This window comes from Etheostoma spectabile, chromosome 22 (genome assembly GCF_008692095.1).
Source record: "Etheostoma spectabile isolate EspeVRDwgs_2016 chromosome 22, UIUC_Espe_1.0, whole genome shotgun sequence".
Lineage (NCBI taxonomy): Eukaryota > Metazoa > Chordata > Actinopteri > Perciformes > Percidae > Etheostoma > Etheostoma spectabile.
The window spans coordinates 9,767,598-9,784,535 of NC_045754.1; the positions used below are offsets into that span (position 1 = coordinate 9,767,598).

Here is a 16,938-nt window from a genome sequence, read left to right on the forward strand (position 1 = left end):
CGCTAGCGCTAGCTTTTTGCTGTAAACTATTAGCTATTGGTAAGTGTGTTCAGCCAGGCTTTTGTGAATATTATAACACAGCAGTTCCGTGTGTTTGTAGCTCATTCATTTTGTGTGTTGATCTATCTGTTGTTGGAGGCTTGGCAGTGTCAAACTGTGTGGTAGATTCCTTAGCCGGGCAGGCAGCCTTTGTCCCCGCCTTCCTCGCCTCCCGCAGCCAACAATAATCCCCCTAGCGCTGAGGGGTGTAGTGGCTGTCCTCTATGCCTTCCCGACGGCAAATTATAGTTTAAATCCTCCTCAAAAATAGGTAACTGAGCACTAAAAATTGCCCTGTTAACTGCTGTTTTAGCTCAGTGGAAGCTTGTACACGTAGCTGCAGCTACCCAGTGTTGCCTGCACCGATTCAGGTTGGGTTTTTTTCAATCAAAAGTACTTCGCGTATTTATAGCGATCAAGATTAACATAAAAATTGACCGGAGTTCTCCTTTAAATGGTTTAAGGCAATAGTTTTCCATGCAGATTTCTAGTAAAGATAACTAATTTGGGATAAAAGTGTAGGCTACATTTATGCCTCACATTCACACTACTCCAGCATTTCCGAGCCCCTTAAACAGAGACATTTGGAAACTGCTGTACCCGTTTTGGTTTGAAAACTTCAGGCTAGCTTTGTAGTATGGACACGTTCAAATGGAGACCTTTGAAAAAGATAATATACGTCAGCCAGTCTTAACAGTAAGGTAGGCTTACATATAGTACCTTTCAGTTACAGTTCCACCTTGTCCTGAGTCCAAGCAAATAAATCCCTCCTTACTTTTCGCAATGGTTGTTCTGTCTCCAGAGTATTTTTAGAGTTTTCAACTTAAACAGCTATGATTTTTACCGCAGTGTAAGGTCAGACAATCTGCTTCCTGTTTACACTGCCACCCGCATGCCCAGTGTATGCGAATGGCTATGAGAAATGCGTTGTCAGATGTGTTACTATAAACAGAGATTAGTTCTGCTACTGAAGCTAAAACCTTTGTGTGGCCAGAGATTGTTTTTGTCTCAAAACACTTCTTAAAAATGAAATCATAGTACTGTAGATGTAGTCTGAGAGAAGGAATGTGTAGCGTCTTCTTGCTTTGATCAGATCAGACACTTTGGTTGTTGTACTTAAGAGTGGTAATGAATGATTTTGTGCCGTCCCTGCGGTATGTAATACATCAAGGAAGACTATCCCTATGTTGCAAATGAAAATGCCAGACATATTTCCCATGTAATCCTGGGATTGAGAGAGTTGGAGAAAATGTTGCTGTAAATACTCAGAAGCTTTGTCAACAACTCAACTCACCAAGGGGAAAACAAAGCTTTTGGTTTGGAGACAGCCGTGCAGAAAACTGGCAGCCATCACGGCTAGATCTCCCACAGAGGAATGCAGGTGGATGAGAGAGATAATTATTTCCAAAGAGGTGCTCCTTCTCCGCGTCTGTCTCAATCCCTCAGCACTGTCCTCTGGGATGCCTTGCTAGTTACACGTTCAGCTCTGCAACACTACAAAAAACTACAATGAGCCAACACAAGCTAGGTTTCCATCCACACGTTTTTATCCGAATTAAGTGACATCAAATGAAAAATGCCTTATGGAAACAGTAAAATTTGATGGAATTTGAATATGTCAAATCATGGATATCATGAATATTGAATCAAAGGAAATCCGTTCTACGGCTTATGCGATGAACGCTAATGGAAACGTTATTTCCCGAATAAATAATGAATTGCGATTAAGTTTTAGGTCGTTTTATGGTTGCAACCTGCCACATAACGAAGAAGAAGTTTTAGTTAATTTCCGCCCAGTATTTCCAGTCTGTTTGCACACATGGCGGGTGTCAACAAAGACAGATGGAAGTGGATGAACGAGGAGACGAGAGACTTTTTGGACTTAATTTATCAGGAACTCGCAAAGGAAATGGCCGACAAAGGTTATGACGAGCCGTGGGACGTCCTCCGGAGTAAATGGAAGGCATTCAAACAGCGATACATCTCAAAAAAGACTTCTCTCGCAGCAGTGCCAGAAGGAAAATAAAAGGCAAGTCGCATCTGCATCATCTTAGCAATGTGTTGATAGCGTCCTTGTTTTCTTATTATAGCTTGATATGTTGCTATCAGCTGGCACATAAGCACTACAACTTGTGCAATATTAATCATTTGTTAGTAGACGGCCTGATCCATTTTGTCTAGAAAAACTTTGTTCGCAAATGTTTGATTGAATGTTGTGTGATTCAGTGCGAAATGAACTGATACACATTTAAATGTCTAAAATCAATTTGATACACCAATTTGATTGCAAAACAGCATGTGACGTCAATACCACAGGTTTTAATTCGCTTTAAAGCCGTTGGATGGAAACACACTTTCACCAGCTTTATTAGCATGACTTTTTTTACCGAACTTCAGATAATTTGATTGACAAGTAGATGGAAACTTAGCTATTTGGTAGTTTCATCAGTTAGCATTATCAGAGAGAATGTGAAATCTGAAGTTGAGTGTGCAGATGTAGGAATGATTCCGAAGATATATATATATTTTACCACCAACTCTGATGATTCGTGGCAACAGCCCTAGTATGTTCTTACACTTTGTGCTTTGTGGTAAATCAAAACAGCACCAGTGGATATTTCTGAGTGGTCTCTTATTTCTTTTCCTTCTACACAAAAATAAGCAGCAATTGAAAGAAATGAAAGCTCTGATTTCATCACACTTTCTTATTGTTACACACAATATCACACTTCTTGCTCTCAGACTTCATTATTCATCAGCAGATATATTATTTAAAATTTAGTGATTCTGTTTTTACACAGTTACTTAAACAGGCAGCAGAGTTAGCTTTGATTTCCTTTCTGATACACATTCAAATGATAATTTGATCACCTCAAATGATTCATTTACCTCCAAATTTGAGATGAGATGAATGAAAGCAAACGCTTTTCAGAATATCTTAAATGTATTCATGAGAATGTAGACTCTGGTAACATAATCTGATTTAACGTAGTGCCATGTTCTTTATGAAATGTATCAAAGTCACCCAAGGGATAAGATATATCTGGCTGTCATTAAATATACATATGAAGAGAGGAGAGAGAGAGAGATGAGCATGTTTCAGATCTAAACTGAGACTCCTTGTAGCACTCATAATTTAACAAGAACACACTGTATCTCACAGATCTCATTGGAATCATTGCAGAAAAGCCACATTAGCTGGACAATGGTAACATCAGCAGTGGCTCCAGTATAGTGAATAGATACTAGTAAAATAACACTTGGATCAAAGTTTAATTATATTCAGTTTCTTTATTAAGTCATAGCATCAGGTGGAGCATTCAGGTGGGCAAAGGCATTTAAATGTTTACCAAGTGATAAATGTAATGATGTCAGTGTAGGTCTTTTCAAGAAGAGTGTGTGTGTGTGTGTGTGTGTGGTGGCTATGTGAGACAGTTTAACACAACACAAAAAAAGGAAAGTATACACTAATCCAAGCCACCTTAGCCTCATTCTCACTTTAAATGCAACACGCCCCTGAGACAGTATAATTAATATTAATACCTACGTAGCCTTTAGTAGCTGTGTGTCTTTGTTATAAGAGCCCAAGTTAGCTTAGCATTGTAACAGTCCCCCTCTGCACTGTTACATGTTCTCCTGTGTAGCTGTTAACATTAACACTGTTTTAGAGTTCCCATTTCTAACTACGAACCTGAGCATTTGATCATTTCAGATCGTTCTCATACCTAGACGTAAAGCAGTTTTAAACATGTGATTATCGTTATGAAACGGTCACAGTTTGGTTAGGTTTAGGCAACAAAACTTCAGTTACGTACTTAAGCTGCTAAAGAGTTGGTTGAGACCAAAACAGAGTTAAAAAAGTGACTGAATATGGGACTTACATTTGCCAGGCGGCTATGAAACATGACTCTAAATGAATGATTATGTTGCTCCATGTTTGTTTGTTTGCTGTGTTTAAAGGCTCTCCCTGAGTGATTAAAAAACAATTACAATACTTACAGTATTTAAGGCGATAGCTACTGCACCTGCATTTGTCCATGCACACAAAGTCCTGCTGCAAGCTACTGACAGTCAAATGCTAAAAAGTTAACAAATCAATCTCATAACAGAGAAACACACAATTTGTCAGATAGAACTGTGGAGATCCACGCATCTTGTTCAGTAGTTTGATTTTCTGTTATTTTATTCCACAGAATGACGGGTCCTGTATGGTATCCAATGTTTTATTTACAACTTATGTCTTCAGTTTTAATTTGATTTAGGTTAATTAGTCCTCCCTGTCACTGTGTGGGGTTTGGCTCCATGCTGCTTTCCTCCCGCCACACATCCAAAGACATGCATGTCAGGTGGAATGTAATGGAGACTCCTAATTGCCTATTGGTCTAAACATGAGCGTTAGTACATTTTGTCTTCAAACTGGCAACCTGCTGTCCAGGGTATTTTTTTCCCTGTTTTCCTGTCTTCTGCCCAGGGCATGCTGGGATAGGCTCCAGCTCAATAGATAATAAATATGCTTATTTCTTCAGCCTACGTTGAACCTGTCTTCCTTCTCATTTCCACCAAACCTCATTCTCTTCAGCTGTTTCTTTAGACAGTTGTTTGCCACATATATAGACAGAAAGCTCAAAGCCAATATTTCAAATGTAGCCCCTCCCATCTCAGCTTTACAAGGAGTATAAATGTGACTGAAACTACTCCTTGACTGCTTTTCCTCTGGGCTCCCTAGTAAATATTAGAATCTCATTCACATCAAGCTTATTTTCATATTCTTTTTAGCCTCTTGCTGCTTCCTGTCAGCATTCAATGTCAGCCAGGCCTAATTACAGATGGACAGATGGACAATGCCATCCATATTTATTCACAGGATATCTCATGTCTCGCATGTAGAGATCTGTCTGTCAAAAAGCAGCATGTGTCAGTGAGTCAATGAAAAGGTGTCAAATAGAAAGAAAAACGACAGTTTTAACATCCAAACATGGGCAACCAGTCCAAAATAGTCACTGAACAAGATGAATTGCGGGATGTAAGTAGCTTAGGTGTCAAAATAGATGACAGGTGGATGGCAGAAAGCAGGAAATAACTGCACCAGATTTACAAATCTTCTGGCTTTGTTAAACAAAGATTCATGACAGCTCTCTTTTCCTGTCTGTCCTAACTCGGCTTGCCATTTGTTTTTATCTGTTTAATGCATTTATACAAACACGGTATATGAGTAGATTGGCAGTTGCAACTATAGGAGTAGTAGAAAGGTGAATTTGTGAATGGGCAACTTTAAAAAGGAAAGGCTCTACTATTCCTCAGTAGATACCTCTTTTTGCTCACTTTGCCAAGGAGACGCCTCTTTATTTTGCTCAGGAAGCTGTTGTTAAATATTATTTCTATGTCAGCGATGTGTCATGTTGCATCACAGTGGATGCATTGCTGCAGGGCACTCCACTGTGAGAGGAGGAAACAAAAGATGTGGAAGTTCTTAATTCTGTGGGAGAAAAATTAGTCAATGCTAATGAATAAAATGCCAAAGACTGCTTTTTAATACAGATTGCACCTGATAATCCCTTTATAAAATGGCCTTTGAGTGATTAGAAATACATGATAAAATTGTATTTATATGTGATCGGCAGGCCCCAATAAAAAAAAAATCAGTAATAAAATGATACTGTTAAAAAGAGGTAGGCCTACTTAAACAGGTGAGGGAATACTTTGGAGAGGTGGTGGGTTGATAAACGACACACATTATGTTTTTAGGCTCATGTGGTTTACTCAACTGATTGACAGCATCGGGATTCAAATTCAGAAAATCACCAAAAGAATGTCCCTGTTCACTTTTGGAGGGGTTGTTGTTTTGCTTTGAACTGAGCCCCCTTATTCCATCTTAAAGTTCTAACATGCTATTTTAGTTAACAGTGTGTTTGGGGAAGGCACCTTTCCTGTGTTATTGTGTATCATTGTATTTACTATTAAGTGTGGAAGAACTAGGTGGTAGTCGAACTTGGATGGGGTTGAAGTCTTTGAGCGGGCTAATAGTAGGAACACACTGCACAGTAAACCCATGACAATGTACACTGACAAAAACCAATGACCAATGCTCTGCTCCAGGTCTAAAGGGAAACAGTATGTGAGGGACAAAAAAAGTCAGATGGAAAGGTATAATAAAACAGAATATTCAGTATACCATCAGCAAAGTTGCAACTATCACTGCCATCTCAAACTAAAAGCAGCACTTTGTGTACTGCCATAAGAAACATGATTTATGTTACCGACATTATCTCCTCTTTCTTATTCTATTCCTCCTTTGGTTATTTTGAGTGGCATATCTTCTTTGGGTAATATTTTAATTATTTACCCACTATGATTGATTTGAGCCCATAATATAGTTTTTTTTCTTCTTTAAGCTATGTTGATATTTGAATGATGAATTGGTTTATTTCAAAGACTGTTTTTTTTACTAATGTTTGATAATTATACACATTTTCCTCTACTTTTACACTTAAATCTAGCCTGGCATCCCCTTTGGCTTCACCTTTTCTAAGTGTCTTAAGTCGTCACTTCATCCAAAAAGAGCAATAGTTGTCATTTCTACATTGACTGTTTTGTAAAAGGGAACTAAGGGGCTGTGTGGAGATATTTTTTGACAGCTATTATGACCCTGGCCAATCAAACATGCTATACTGCTGCTATACTAAAATACTAAACTGGTATTTCTATACTAAGAAATACTAAACTATACTAAAAGGACGTTGCAAAACTATGGCTTGTTATTCCCTTACAGCATGTGATTTTGTAACTCACTTTATTAATGTCGTGCTTTTATAGTGACACTGAATCATCCTCCCTATCCTTACTGAAATATGTTTTGCTAAATTGGCTACAGAAAATATAGCAGCTTCAATTGTCTTGTACTCAGTAACAGGCCAGAACGTATCCCGCTGGAGTTCCACTGCTGCTTGGTTTGTGAATCATCACTTGATTCTGGAACAAGAGAAGCAGGTTCAGCTGGAGAATACCAACCCCACTCAACTGAGCAAAGGTCAGTACTGTTCCAAACAAAGCTCAGTAAGACACTGGTAATAACATGACAGTGGGTTCTCCTCTCACTTTCTCCTGTCAAACATTTTGAAGGGCCTTGTGCCTTTGTTAGTCTTTGCAAGATTTGTTTTGTAAATCAGCGGGCCAATGGATGATCCAGAAGAGTTCAGAGAGGGGCATTAAAAAAATCAATGCACAACTACAGTTGATAATTTGGCTGAATTGAATTTGTAATGACTGTACAAACTCATGCTGTGCAGCTGAACAGAGTCTGCAATGTTTTCTGAAAATACCAAAACAATGTCAGGCTGAATTTTGGATAAATGTGTTTAACACAATGCAGAAGACATCTAGAATATTTCCATGTTATACTGTTGTGAGCCATGAAAACATGTAGTCTTGGGTTTAGATATTTCAAGGTAAGACAAGGCAAGGGAATTTTTCTATATATAAAGATAATTTAAATGCATTTGCTTTGCATAAGACATTTCAAAGAATAAAATAAAAATAACATATTCAAATTTGTTTCCAATATTCTTCCCTGTTTATAAAAGGGGATTGCAAAACATTTTCATCATGTGTTACATCATCTTGTCTCATCTTCTGCAAGGGTTCAATGGCACCGCACCCGACTGGAGAATTACTGTAACCAGCTTTTTATCGTGATAAACTATCCATAATGTTCGCATAACTAAGGGATGGAAACGAACATTATTCCCATTTTCTTTGGTACATTTTCTGGACATTTGGTTAAAATTTGGATAGAAACCTGACTAGTGAATCATGTAAATGTGAGTGCTATCCATTGGCATAGCTAAAGGAACGGCGGATAAAGCCACACCTGGATTCTTTATTGAGAGTTAAAAATAGTAGGGGAAAAATGTGTCAGCTGTTTGATCCATGCAGTGTTAACAGTATATCAGAGTAATGGCTGTCACTGCTGCACTAGGAGAATGTGAGAGCAAGTAAATTTGTGAGTGTAGGATGTTTGCTTGTGTTGATGAGGCTGCAGTGCTGGCAGATTGTGGAAGTAAAAGCCAGTTATTCAGAGGGGTTTCATCAATCACAGTCCCAGTGGTGTGTCTCTGCCTGCCTAAACTCCCACCTCTACAGGACAGCAACAACAACCTCTATTTATTTTACCTTGACCTCTTAGAGGATTTCATGGACTTAGGGAAGCAGAGGTGAGATGAATGACACATAAACTTTATTAGTATAGTTTGTAATTTGTAGTTGAAATATGATAATACAGTTTTTACAAATGCTACAAATAAAAAAAAAATTCAATCTTTGATTACTCCAAACACATGGATAGCTATCAGTGTCAACCTTTGTGTCAAAATCTGAGGGAATACATTTTAGAGTAATAACAACAACTTCAAATCAATTCAATACTTCCCTGTGTAAACAAAGCCAGCAGTAGGGTGACTGTTTAAACAGGCTGTTCATACAGCAGTATGGATTAGTTATTTATTGAAAGAATCCGATGGATAACCTTTGTTGAGTATTGACTCAGAGTCTCTGGATTAGTATTCTGATATTGAGCTGGCTGTGGCAGTTACAAAGTGGAGGTAATTTAGAGCTCTGTGAATTTTATTTTTCAAAGCAAATTATACAATAATCAATTAAATTAACAATAAACAAAACATTGAGGGCTTTTTTTAGAAGTCCTTTTTTGGTTCTGTGGCAAAGAATGCTCAAAGTACTTTAGTTGCAGTCCATTGCTGCAAGGCTTCTTTACTTATGAAACTTTGATGGTCAGAGAACAGTGGTGCATCAACTCATTTTAAAGTTACATTTTACAAAAATAAAATGTATCTGATTTGTGAAGTACAGTATATGTGTCAAATGTATAACCAATAGAAATTTCTCAACCACCGGCCTGAGGACAGGCTGCTCTCAAGAAACAAAAAATATAATAATATAATAATATAATAATATAATGGCATCATGTATGAAGCCAACAAGTATGTTTAGGACCCGTTTTGTTAGGTTGGTGTATTTAGTCAACAAAATGTATTTATAGTCAGTCAGAGCCACGGTGTTTTAAGCCAAGCTGTAGATATTATGTGACCGTTCATAGATAGCTACAGCTGATAAAATCTGTTATTTCAGCAAAAAAAACAAAAACGTTCATTGCCAGCTAGAAATTATGAGTCTGCTTTCATCTACCTCTGTGTAAAATCAAGGAGCCCCATTTTTAGCCAATCTGCCACCGTTAGACCCTATGTGCCATACGAGACCGGAAAGGTCAACCGCTGTGACCCACAGTAAGGGCTTAGTTAACGGTCAGTGTTTCACATATCTGATGAACTTGGAATCGGTTTTGCCACTATTATCTACTGTTTTATAAACCACAGCCCTTTTCCACTTTCAACATTGCTGGTACGTTTCTTTTCCAAACAGATCCAGGTCTATCAGTCCTGTCTAATACCCTTCTCCAACAAGGTGGCAAGGGTCTCATTAAAGATTAATGGCTTTCACCTTTAACGCTGAGTGGTTGTGATGGAAAATTACCTATCTATAATGAATTAGGTCAAATAAAGGTAGCCTGCAGTGGCAGATTGAGGGGTTCAAAAGTACGTCTTTTCTTAAAGTTAATTTGTTACAGGGGTTTAATTGTTCATAACAAGTCTTACTCGTATGAGTAACTCCAGTGACTTTACATGTAAGAGACCACTCTACCTAAAAAAACTGAAGGAAAGTGTGAATTCATTGTTTGAATGGGACTTACCCAAGACGATAAAGGTCTTAAAGTTTAGCTACACTGGAAACTAATCACACAAAGGACTTAATTCCAATTTTCATTTTCCAGCAAGCCCTGAGGCAGTCTCTATAAAATACTGTCCCTAGTGTTTTGAAAATTTCCATCATTATATGTCAGCAACAAAGAAATACAGCCACCCACACCCTCACTTGTGGCTTTTATTAACCCACAAATTACAGTTTCAAATATTTAGCTCAGTATTGGGGACCGGATGCCCCACAGCACCTGTCATGCCACATAAAGCTTTTCTCTTTGGTATAAGTTACATTTCCAAGTCCACATTATATCACTTCCCTCCTTATTCCCCATGTTCCTGACAGCTCGCAAATCTGTATCACTAAGTATGTCTCCTCTAATGGCATAACATAGTGTTTCCGGCATTTTAGGGAAATCCATTTCTCGGACATCTGTAATTACTCTACCCTCTGGGCTCAGGGGAAGACTGTGGCTGTAAACCAAATTAACCAGCAGTCAAAATCTCTCAGGCCTGCCAGTGAGACTGAACACACTTTCTTCAGTAGTCTTTTTGTTTCTTGCTGAAGCTAGAAGTTTGTGTTGAAGGGATGCTGCAGAGTGACACAAGGAGAGAGACAGGTATTTTAGAAGTGCTTCCTCTTGTGAAACGTTTCCCAGAGTGAGAATTTTTCTGAGCTAGTGTTAATAATCTGAGGTGGGGAGACATTGTGCCGCCAACTGGCCCAGCAAGAGAGAGCGACAGGCCGTTGACAGGCTGGGGCAAACAGGCCTCAGTGAGTCACTGATATGGGACAGCGATGACATGCCGTCACTTCAGCATCCGCTCTCCAGGGCTCTGGAGCTCTATTTCAGAGAGGAGAGTCTTACATGGAAACTGACTGCAATAGCAAGGTTCACTGTGAGAGAGGGAGAGGGCAAAAGGATGTAGAAAAATTCCAGTCCACTTTCATCTCTCTGTGACCGTCAGAAATAAAGATGACGTAAAGTGAAAAAACTGACGCCATTGAATTGGCGTCATAATGGCCAAGCAGAAACACCAGAGAAGATTGTCCACCCAAGAAAAATTCCTTCTCTGGTTGTTTTCGCAAGAGTCCAAAAACATCATATGTTTACGGTGAAATGCAAAGCCCTCTAGCAACCGTAGAAATCATGACTGTTTTCCACAAGGAGAAAGTAGTGTGACGTTGTTATTGAGCCACAAAGGCCACAGAGGGAGGAGGTCAAGGTGGATGGACGAGTCAAAACATCCGATTTTAACACTGGGGACCACCATAAATGTCCCGTTGTCCATGATCATGCCCTAGCATTAACCATGTAGTTATTATTGATACCATGATGATGCAAGTCCCCTATCATTAGCAAACAAGTAATTTAAACCCAAATCATGATATTTCCCTGACCCTAAGAAAATAATTCTGAGGCTTAAATCTAGCCAAACCATAATCATATCGCTGTAATTTCAAAAAACGGTCAAAAACTAAGGCACAAATGTGAAATCCAATATGAAAATGCTTATATGCTGTTAATCTATATATGTCAGTGATAAATTGACATATTTTGTACTATAATATGGGGGACTTGTTGCACCAAAGCATGTGTCAAGGTAAAATAAATTAACAATATGCACCACCAAAGATGAACCCCATTCTCTGTCTGATGTTGTAATAGAGAAAATTAAAAATCATATTAAAAATAAATGAATGATGTTAGATATGATGTTACTGTATAGTCATCTGTACTAGCCTTTGAATAAATAAGTACTGGAAATGTAATGACATAAACCCAGATGGTTACATACTTGTGCCTTGAATAAACTTATTTTTATAAAACAAATCCTTTATTAGGATTTCACATTCACAGCTAGTGGCGATCACATCAATGAATGATTTGGGGATGGGTTTGTGCTAAATAGTTTTGAGAAAAATCAGATGAGTCTGACAGGAGTTGGCTTCCTTGCCTTGTTTTGCAATTGGCTCCTTGTGAATTTTTACCTGTGTGTTCTTTGAGTTCTTTTGCTCTGTGTTGCTCTTCGCACTAACCGTAACACATAATGTGTTTCCAGTGCCAATGTGTTTGCGCACACACACACACACACACACACACACACACGCACACACACACACACACACACACACACACACACACACACACACACACACACACACTAATCTCATGTGTGTCTGGCATCGATTAATGAAAGTCCCCCATCTTGAGGGGCGACACCAAGCATGCATTTGAAAATCTCACTGCACACAAGTTGATAACACTACGACCAATCACAACAACGCATGGGGTGACGTATCCAGAGCTCCATACGCTTAGCTCCCAGTGGAGCCAACTGGTAGATTAAACTGCCCGTATCAGATACACCGAGGTGATTGGTGCAGCTCAGCTACAAGGGTATAGTTAATGAGCAGCATTACTTGATGCCAGAGTAACTCGCTGAGCAAATTCAAATTGTTTTCTCGCAAGAACTCTGGATTTCCATGGTTTCATTGAATTGATTATTTTTTCAATGGAGAAACCAATGTTTAATGTTGAATTCCAAGCCAGGCAAAGTTTGAACTGTTTTCATTTAGTATTCAGCTCCTATTTATTGATCTGACGTTCCACTGAGGATTAACTGCTTGCCCTCATTTTTGGAGAACTTATTATATTTCCTTTGATGTGGTGATTCACATCCCCAGGAGTAACTCTAAAGGTGCAAGAACCAGAACCTGTTGCATAAAATCGCATCATGTCAAGTCAAATGGGTTTTATGGTCATTTTATCCATATATGCAGTTCATACTGAGACAAAACAACGTTTCACCAAGTGGTGTTACACACTGAACACACTGTTGCAAAATATATAAAAATTACAGTTGAGACAGGCTACATTTATAATGTATAATTTATTATAGCGCACACACATTATAGCTTAAACTTATACAATGTGCAATTATTACTTAAATTACAGCATTCAAGACAGACACGGGACAGGACAGACAACAGACACCAAGTGAAGTTAATTTTTTAACTTAGGTTTGGGAGCAGGGCCACGCCTAAACCACACCTCTAATCACCGGACAAACCTACATATACCATGCTGCGCAGCCAGGCTAGTCTCTCTGATTGCTTTACGCAAGAGGGTCAGCGTTTCACGCTCTCAGTCATGGATCCGGAGCAATAGCTAAACTCACGATCTGTACGACAATCTTTTCGGAACAGGGCATGTTTCAGTCACGGCGCAGCAGTCAGATCCCGCCATTAGTCTTAACGGTGCCGATTGCGGTCCGCGGACACCATGCCTCTGCTTCGCCCGGATCTCCTCTTCTCCGCCGATCGATCGGCTCCCAGCGGCTTCAGCTTCAGCTTTCAGCGGCTCTCAGGCTTCTTCTCCTCAGTCTGTAAGGTTAAGAAATCGGAGCCGCGGGGATCGGCGTCAACCCTCAAGCCTTCCTCCCGTAGAGGTGCCCACTATTCTCCTCGGCATTGTGCGCCCTCAACTGTGGCTTGGCCGTCTCTATCTCCACAGATGACACTCAATATCAGAGACTGGACCGTGGCCCGCCTTCAATGGTACCTCAATGACACAAGTACTGCATTGTACCGGCTCTTCCTAGCCGCCGTTGCTATCCCCGGAGACGGCAACCACCAGGCCTCCAGCACTTCCGGGTCCCCTGCCAGCATCGGCCTTGGCCAGTGGCGTCACGCATGACGTCACGAGCCTCGCCAGCCACAGCACGTATCACCAGCTCCCCCTGGCGGGGGTCAGTTCGTATTTCCCCATGTGCCTCTCCTCTCTATGTGATGCTCCAATGGCGCCGCTTTTCTGCTATTAAGCCGCCACCCGCCATTAGCGTATCATTGACTGCCATTCATTTTGGTGCACTTTTCAGCAAATAACTTTGCATCTTTTGTCTTTTACCATGACTGTTATTGCCAGTATTCATTTCAAAGATCCCATCTGACCCTCCCAATAGCCTGGGTCTGTCCAAGGTTGCTTCCTGAAAGGGAGTTTTTTTCCTGTCGTGCTGCTTGCTCTTGGGGAACTACTACAGTTGTTGAATCCTTGTAAATTAGAGTAGTCTAGACCTACTCTGTCTCAAGATAACTTGTTATGACACTATATGTAAATGAAATTTAATTGACTAGAATATTAGTTAGTACGTTTATGCCATGTTATTTCCTACCCTGTGCCTATGCTCTCCGTCTCTCCAAGATCAGGTATGGTTCTGATTTCTTGGCACAGCTACCAGAAAACTTACATCTTTCAGACAGGTTGCTCACGTCACATCTACGTCTTCATACTCACCGGACAAGGGCTTTTGATTGACCTAGACATCATACCCATCGATCATAAGCCTTCTTCTTTCCAACTGCTCTGTCCTTACTGGAATTGCTTTAAGGCCCATCAAGCCACATATCGGCTTCCATTTCCTTCTCTGGATGTCACGTCCATCTGCAATTTCATCACCCATGCTCATGCTTTTTCAACATTTGAGGTGTTTAAAATTTGCACCGACTTCATCCGTCTATAATCCTTCTCGTCATCCCCGGTTTATCAGACATCACCATCAACACCTCAAACTCTTCTCGTATTCACACTTAGAAGTTTCCTTCCCCATTCATGTCTTCCACCTCAGCTCCTACCTCAACCCCACGAGCCACTAATCAAATGCATTGGCTCCAGGTACGCCGCCAAGGCATCTCCACAACACCCACTTTTCACTATTCCAAAATGGGCACTTGATTCTGGTTTCAGAAACATCTGAACAGAATTCCCCAGCCAGATCACCCACACATTATTCCAGCCACTCTTTCCAAATTTGGTGCAGCATCCACAGATCGGGCATCCCCAACCAAACCATTCAGTTCCCAGGCCGCTGTTCATCCCAGGCATCCCAATCCTGCGTTCACAAACAATCTCAATGATCTCCTTCAAGCCCACGCACAACTCAGTTTAGGGTTCTGTAAACTATTCAGGCAAAAACTGCTTCTGAAACGGAACCCCCACTCTGAGTCTCCTCCACCATACATCCTCCCAAACCAGCCATCAGATGACATCCACATCAATTTATCTATCTGCACGTTCCTAGTGTTCATCTGCACATTCATAATGTTCATTAAATCTTTAACTAACACATGATTGTGGCGTGGTCCATGCGAGTGAAAAGTCAGGGCATAAGTAGACTTGTAACAGAGCATTGATTGTTATAAGTTAGGTTCATCATATGGACAACTGAGAGGATTTTAGAAGTTAATGTCTAAATCTAGAGAAAATAAAATCTAACACCCTGGAAACAGTAAGTAAAGAAATGTGTCACATTTAGTCAATACATGCAAGTTTTCTTTTTTGAATAAAAAACATCCTAAAAAATGCAATGGCCATGCCATTTTCTTTTCTTCAACCATTTATTGAGTGAAAAAAATTAAGTTATATAAATGTGCGCACTCGTAATTCATTGAGTTGAAGAGTCTGTGAAGGAGGGGTAAATTGAGTGACTCAACCTTCTCAAAACTAGGCTCATGCTAATTAGCTGCACACATCCACATCCCTGAAAGCTAGAGGGACAGACAAGCAGGCGATAAACATCATAACAACATCTAACATTTAGCTAAAAGTAAAAAATGCTTCAGGTGGAGATGTTGCACTATAGGTCTGCTCTGCTGTAAGAAATATTGTTAGGTTCTACTCCAGAATGTGAGCCCGTTTTGCCGTCATCGGTTCAGTTTGTTACGGGGAGGTTAACTCCTTCGTTCTCAATGGCAAAACACTGCTACAACACACAGGAGTTCACCATCATCTACAAAAGATCTACTTAAATGTCCCTGTCCTGCAGGTATTCCACGCAAAGTTGGAATTGTGCCCTCGTTTAGAAGAAGTCTTCCAGCTAATCTTGCTTTGCAGTGACTGAAGTTGGAGAAACAGCTAGTGATCCTTACCTAGCTACTGTGCATGTGCAACACCTAACAAAGATTGTTAAGAAGTGAGATGTCTCAGTCTGTAGCTAAAACAGAGACCTGAACACACAGAGTGAAAAGAGGAGCTGCAGCAATGTGCAGTACAACTACAAAATGTAGTGTTTGTTGAAAATTAAACTATGTAAACCTATTCTGATATAACCTCAAAATTATACAATTATGAACCTGAAAATTAGCATAATATGGACACTTTAATGGCAGAGACACTCCGGACAGCTTGTTATAAAGTTGGGACAGGGGGCAGCCAGTTTGGCCCAAAACTTCTGATATTCTGCTCAATAGTTGTAGCCTCCTGTCTTTGGACAAACTCAGTCAATACATGATTGATGCTCATGCAAACACAGCGGAGGATTTCCTCAAGGACTCATCCATAACATTTCATTAATGATTACAGGCCTGCACCCTCGCCAAGGAGATGAAATGAAAGGCGAAGATAGTTTGACCACAAAACTCACTTCACAGCCAGTGAACGGCCTAATTAAGCACCTTTTGGGCCACTTTGGCATTTATTCTTGCCTTAAATAAAGTCTTGTCCAGCAGAAACATCTGCCCCTCCACACACACACACACACACACACACACACACACACACACACACACACACACACACACACACACACACACACACAAAACACACAAACACTAATTCCTCCATCAGTCAGTGACTGTGCTTGTTTCCTGTTACCCTGAGGTAGTTATTATTTCCACCATGGCTTTGGCTATGGCAAATCAAGGCAGCTTTATATGTGTGGCACATTTCAGCAACAGGGCAATTCAAAGTGCTTTACATAAAAAGATTAAAATAGTAAAAGTAACAGTAAAGTACAAGAAATTAAAATTTTTAGAGCAGTTAAAAACAGTCAAAATATAATGCGAAAATAGAGGTTACATTGCTGGATAAAAAATTTAACATTAAAGAGCAGTAAAAAACAGTTAAACATAAAAAAGCAGATAAAACAGCAGATTTTAAACTGCTAGTGTGGGACAGTGTATAAGCCGCTGCACCACACATGTTATCGGGGCATACAAAGCGTTTTGTAAAAACCCAAACTTTGTTGACCAATAAGGTCGGCAGAACCACATGTCTTTACCAGCTCATCCATCCACCAAGGGCCCCACAGGATCATGTGACTTTGTACTCTGGTTACTCATAACCAAGAGAGG

At 40.0% G+C, this 16,938-nt stretch overlaps 1 long non-coding RNA gene across 1 annotated transcript; it reads right to left on the minus strand.

The window, feature by feature from the left end:
• On the minus strand, positions 1–15,939 carry LOC116672266 (uncharacterized). The gene is made up of 3 exons (XR_004327514.1): positions 15,543–15,939; positions 13,093–13,097; positions 1–12 (listed from the first exon to the last, which is right to left on the minus strand). It is a non-coding gene; the product is annotated as an uncharacterized LOC116672266 (long non-coding RNA).
• Positions 15,940–16,938: the final 999 nt, after the last annotated feature.